This window comes from Ovis canadensis, chromosome 2 (assembly GCF_042477335.2).
Source record: "Ovis canadensis isolate MfBH-ARS-UI-01 breed Bighorn chromosome 2, ARS-UI_OviCan_v2, whole genome shotgun sequence".
NCBI classification, from domain to species: Eukaryota; Metazoa; Chordata; class Mammalia; order Artiodactyla; family Bovidae; genus Ovis; species Ovis canadensis.
In genome coordinates this window covers 73,953,738-73,959,737 of record NC_091246.1, presented here as the reverse complement: position 1 = coordinate 73,959,737, position 6,000 = coordinate 73,953,738, and positions in this window count along the sequence as shown.

The window sequence follows — 6,000 nt, the reverse complement described above, 5'->3', positions numbered from 1 at the left end:
TGTGATCCACACAGTCAAAGGCTTTGGCATAGTCAATAAAGCAGAAATAGATGTTTTTCTGGAACTCTCTTGCTTTTTCCATGATCCAACAGATGCTGGCAATTTGATATCAGGTTCCTCTGCCTTTTTTAAAACCAGCTTGAACATCAGAGAGTTCACAGTTCACGTATTGCTGAAGCCTGGCTTGGAGAATTTTGAGCATTACTTTACTAACGTGTGAGATGAGTGCAATTGTGTGGTAGTTTGAGCATTCTTTGGCATTGCCTTTCTTTGGGATTGGAATGAAAACTGACCTTTTCCAGTCCTGTGGCCACTGCTGAGTTTTCCAAATTTGCTGACATACTGAGTGCAGCACTTTCACAGCATCATCTTTCAGGATTTGAAATAGCTCAACTGGAATGCCATCACCTCCACTAGCTTTGTTCATAGTGATGCTTTCTTTTTTTTTTTTTTTATTTCTTTTTTTTTTTTTTTTTTTAAATTTTAAAATCTTTAATTCTTACATGCATTCCCAAACATGAACCCCCCTCCCACCTCCCTCCCCCTAACATCTTTCTGGGTCATCCCCATGCACCAGCCCCAAGCATGCTGCATCCTGCGTCAGACATAGACTGGCGATTCAATTCACATGATAGTATACATGTTAGAATGGCATTCTCCCAAATCATCCCACCCTCTCCCTCTCCGTCTGAGTCCAAAAGTCCGTTATACACATCTGTGTCTCTTTCCCTGTCTTGCATACAGGGTCGTCATTGCCATCTTCCTAAATTCCATATATATGTGTTAGTATACTGTATTGGTGTTTTTCTTTCTGGCTTACTTCACTCTGTATAATCGGCTCCAGTTTCATCCATCTCAACAGAACTGATTCAAATGAATTCTTTTTAACGGCTGAGTAATACTCCATTGTGTATATGTACCACAGCTTTCTTATCCATTCATCTGCTGATGGACATCTGGTTGTTTCCATGTCCTGGCCATTATAAACAGTGCTGCGATGAACATTGGGGTACATGTGTCTCTTTCAATTCTGGTTTCCTCGGTGTGTATGCCCAGAAGTGGGATTGCTGGGTCATAAGGTAGTTCTATTTGCAATTTTTTAAGGAATCTCCACACTGTTCTCCATAGTGGCTGTACTAGTTTGCATTCCCACCAACAGTGTAGGAGGGTTCCCTTTTCTCCACACCCTCTCCAGCATTTATTGCTTGCAGATTTTTGGATCGCAGCCATTCTGACTGGTGTGAAGTGGTACCTCATTGTGGTTTTGATTTGCATTTCTCTAATAATGAGTGATGTTGAGCATCTTTTCATGTGTTTGTTAGCCATCCGTATGTCTTCTTTGGAGAAATGTCTATTTAGTTCTTTGGCCCATTTTTTGATTGGGTCGTTTATTTTTCTGGAGTTGAGCTGCATAAGTTGCTTGTATATTTTTGAGATTAGTTGTTTGTCAGTTACTTCATTTGCTATTATTTTCTCCCATTCAGAAGGCTGTCTTTTCACCTTGCTTATATTTTCCTTTGTTGTGCAGAAGCTTTTAATTTTAATTAGATCCCATTTGTTTATTTTTGCTTTTATTTCCAGAATTCTGGGAGATGGATCATAGAGGATCCTGCTGTGATTTATGTCTGAGAGTGTTTTGCCTATGTTCTCCTCTAGGAGTTTTATAGTTTCTGATCTTACATTTAGATCTTTAATCCATTTTGAGTTTATTTTTGTGTGCGGTGTTAGAAAGTGATCTAGTTTCATTCTTTTACAAGTGGTTGACCAGTTTTCCCAGCACCACTTGTTAAAGAGATTGTCTTTACTCCATTGTATATTCTTGCCTCCTTTGTCAAAGATAAGGTGTCCATATGTGTGTGGATTTATCTCTGGGCTTTCTATTTTGTTCCATTGATCTATATGTCTGTCTTTGTGCCAGTACCATACTGTCTTGATGACTGTGGCTTTGTAGTAGAGCCTGAAGTCAGGCAAGTTGATTCCTCCCGTTCCATTCTTCTTTCTCAAGATTGCTTTGGCTATTCGAGGTTTTTTGTATTTCCATACAAATCTTGAAATTATTTGTTCTAGTTCTGTGAAAAATGTGGCTGGTAGCTTGATAGGGATTGCATTGAATTTGTAAATTGCTTTGGATAGTATACTCATTTTCACTATATTGATTCTTCCAATCCATGAACATGGTATATTTCTCCATCTATTAGTGTCCTCTTTGATTTCTTTCATCAGAGTTTTATAGTTTTCTATATATAGGTCTTTAGTTTCTTTAGGAAGATATATTCCTAAGTATTTTATTCTTTTCATTGCAATGGTGAATGGAATTGTTTCCTTAATTTCTTTTTCTACTTTCTCATTATTAGTGTATAGGAATGCAAGGGATTTCTGTGTGTTGATTTTATATCCTGCAACTTTACTATATTCATTGATGAGCTCTAGTAATTTTCTGGTGGAGTCTTTAGGGTTTTCCATGTAGAGGATCATGTCATCTGCAAACAGTGAGAGTTTTACTTCTTCTTTTCCAATTTGGATTCCTTTTATTTCTTTTTCTGCTCTGATTGCTGTGGCCAAAACTTCCAGAACTATGTTGAATAGTAGCGGTGAAAGTGGACACCCTTGTCTTGTTCCTGACTTTAGGGGAAATGCTTTCAATTTTTCACCATTGAGGATAATGTTTGCTGTGGGTTTGTCATAGATAGCTTTTATTATGTTGAGGTATGTTCCTTCTATTCCTGCTTTCTGGAGAGTTTTTATCATAAATGGATGTTGAATTTTGTCAAAGGCCTTCTCTGCATCTATTGAGATAATCATATGGTTTTTATTTTTCAATTTGTTAATGTGGTGAATTACATTGATTGATTTGCGGATATTGAAGAATCCTTGCATCCCTGGGATAAAGCCCACTTGGTCATGGTGTATGATCTTTTTAATGTGTTGTTGGATTCTGATTGCTAGAATTTTGTTGAGGATTTTTGCATCTATGTTCATCAGAGATATTGGCCTGTAGTTTTCTTTTTTTGTGACATCTTTGTCAGGTTTTGGTATTAGGGTGATGGTGGCCTCATAGAATGAGTTTGGAAGTTTACCTTCCTCTGCAATTTTCTGGAAGAGTTTGAGTAGGATAGGTGTTAGCTCTTCTCGAAATTTTTGGTAGAATTCAGTTGTGAAGCCATCTGGACCTGGGCTTTTGTTTGCTGGAAGATTTCTGATTACAGTATCAATTTCCGTGCTTGTGATGGGTCTGTTAAGATTTTCTATTTCTTCCTGGTTCAGTTTTGGAAAATTGTACTTTTCTAAGAATTTGTCCATTTCTTCCACGTTGTCCATTTTATTGGCATACAACTGCTGATAGTAGTCTCTTATGATCCTTTGTATTTCTGTGTTGTCTGTTGTGATCTCTCCATTTTCATTTCTAATTTTATTGATTTGATTTTTCTCTCTTTGCTTCTTGATGAGTCTGGCTAATGGTTTGTCAATTTTATTTATCCTTTCAAAGAACCAGCTTTTGGCTTTGTTGATTTTTGCTATGGTCTCTTTTGTTTCTTTTGCATTTATTTCTGCCCTAATTTTTAAGATTTCTTTCCTTCTACTAACTCTGGGGTTCTCCAACTCTTCCTTTTCTAGTTGCTTTAGTTGTAGAGTTAGGTTGTTTATTTGACTTTTTTCTTGTTTCTTGAGGTATGCCTGTATTGCTATGAACTTTCCTCTTAGCACTGCTTTTATAGTGTCCCACAGGTTTTGGGTTGTTGTGTTTTCATTTTCATTAGTTTCTATGCATATTTTGATTTCTTTTTTGATTTCTTCTGTGATTTGTTGGTTATTCAGAAGTGTGTTGTTCAACCTCCATATGTTGGAATTTTTAATAGTTTTTCTCCTGTAATTGAGATCTAATCTTAATGCATTATGGTCAGAAAAGAAGCTTGGAATGATTTCGATTTTTTTGAATTTATCAAGTTTAGATTTATGGCCCAGGATGTGATCTATCCTGGAGAAGGTTCCATGAGCACTTGAAAAAAAGGTGAAATTCGTTGTTTTGGGGTTAAATGTCCTATAGATATCAATTAGGTCTAACTGATCTAATGTATCATTTAAAGTTTGCGTTTCTTTGTTAATTTTCTGTTTAGTTGATCTGTCCATAGGTGTGAGTGGGGTATTAAAGTCTCCCACTATTATTGTGTTATTGTTGATTTCCCCTTTCATACTTGTTAGCATTTGTCTTACATATTGTGGTGCTCCTATATTGGGTGCATATATATTTATAATTGTTATATCTTCTTCTTGGATTGTTCCTTTGATCATTATGTAGTGGCCTTCTTTGTCTCTTTTCACAGCCTTTATTTTAAAGTCTATTTTATCGGACATGAGTATTGCCACTCCTGCTTTCTTTTGGTCTCTATTTGCGTGGTATATCTTTTTCCAGCCCTTCACTTTCAGTCTGTATGTGTCCCTTGTTTTGAGGTGGGTCTCTTGTAAGCAGCATATAGAGGGGTCTTGTTTTTGTATCCATTCCGTCAGTCTTTGTCTTTTGGTTGGGGCGTTCAACCCATTTACGTTTAAGGTAATTATTGATAAGTATGATCCCGTTGCCATTTACTTTATTGTTTTGGGTTCGGGTTTATACACCCTTTTCGTGTTTCCTGTCTAGAGGATATCCTTTAGAATTTGTTGGAGAGCTGGTTTGGTGGTGCTGAATTCTCTCAGCTTTTGCTTGTCTGTAAAGCTTTTGATTTCTCCTTCGTATTTGAATGAGATCCTTGCTGGGTACAGTAATCTGGGCTGTAGGTTATTGTCTTTCATCACTTTAAGTATGTCTTGCCATTCCCTCCTGGCCTGAAGAGTTTCTATTGACAGATCAGCTGTTATCCTTATGGGAATCCCCTTGTGTGTTATTTGTTGTTTTTCCCTTGCTGCTTTTAATATTTGTTCTTTGTGTTTGATCTTTGTTAATTTGATTAATATGTGTCTTGGGGTGTTTCGCCTTGGGTTTATCCTATTTGGGACTCTCTGTGTTTCTTGGACTTGAGTGATTATTTCCTTCCCCATTTTGGGGAAGTTTTCAACTATTATCTCCTCAAGGATTTTCTCATGATCTTTCTTTCTGTCTTCTTCTTCTGGGACTCCTATAATTCGAATGTTGGAGCGTTTCATATTGTCCTGGAGGTCTCTGAGATTGTCCTCATTTCTTTTAATTCGTTTTTCTTGTTTCCTCTCTGATTCATTTATTTCTACCATTCTATCTTCTATTTCACTAATCCTATCTTCTGCCTCCGTTATTCTACTATTTGTTGCCTCCAGAGTGTTTCTGATCTCATTTATTGTGTTATTCATTATATTTTGACTCTTTTTTATTTCTTCTAGGTCCTTGTTAAACCTTTCTTGCATCTTCTCAATCCTTGTCTCTAGGCTATTTATCTGTGTTTCCATTTTGATTTCAAGATTTTGGATCATTTTCACTATCAATATTCGGAATTCCTTCTCCGGTAGATTCCCTACTTCTTCCTCTTTTGTTTGGTTTGGTGAGCAACTCTCCTGTTCCTTTACCTGCTGAGTATTCCTCTGTCTCTTCATCTTGGTTATATTGCTGCGTTTGGGGTGGCCTTTTTATATTCTGATAATTTGTGGAGTTCTCTTTATTATGGAGCTTCCTCACTTTGGGTGGGGTTCTATCAGTGGCTTGTCAAGGTTTCCTGGTTAGGGAGGCTTGTGTTGGAGTTTTGGTGGGTGGAGCTGGGTTTCTTCTCTCTGGAGTGCAGTGGAGTGACCCGTAATGGGTTATGAGACATCAAAGGTTTTGGGATAATTTTGAGCTGCCTGTATATTGAGGCTCAGGGGAGTGTTCCTGTGTTGCTGGAGAATTTGGGTGGTATGTCTTGTTTTGGAACTTGTTGGCCCTTGGGTGGAGCTTGGTTTCAGTGTAGGTATGAAGGCATTTGATGAGCTCCTATTGCTTAATGTTCCCTGAATTCAAGAGTTCTCTAATGTTTTCAGGCTTTGGGTTTAAGCTTCCTG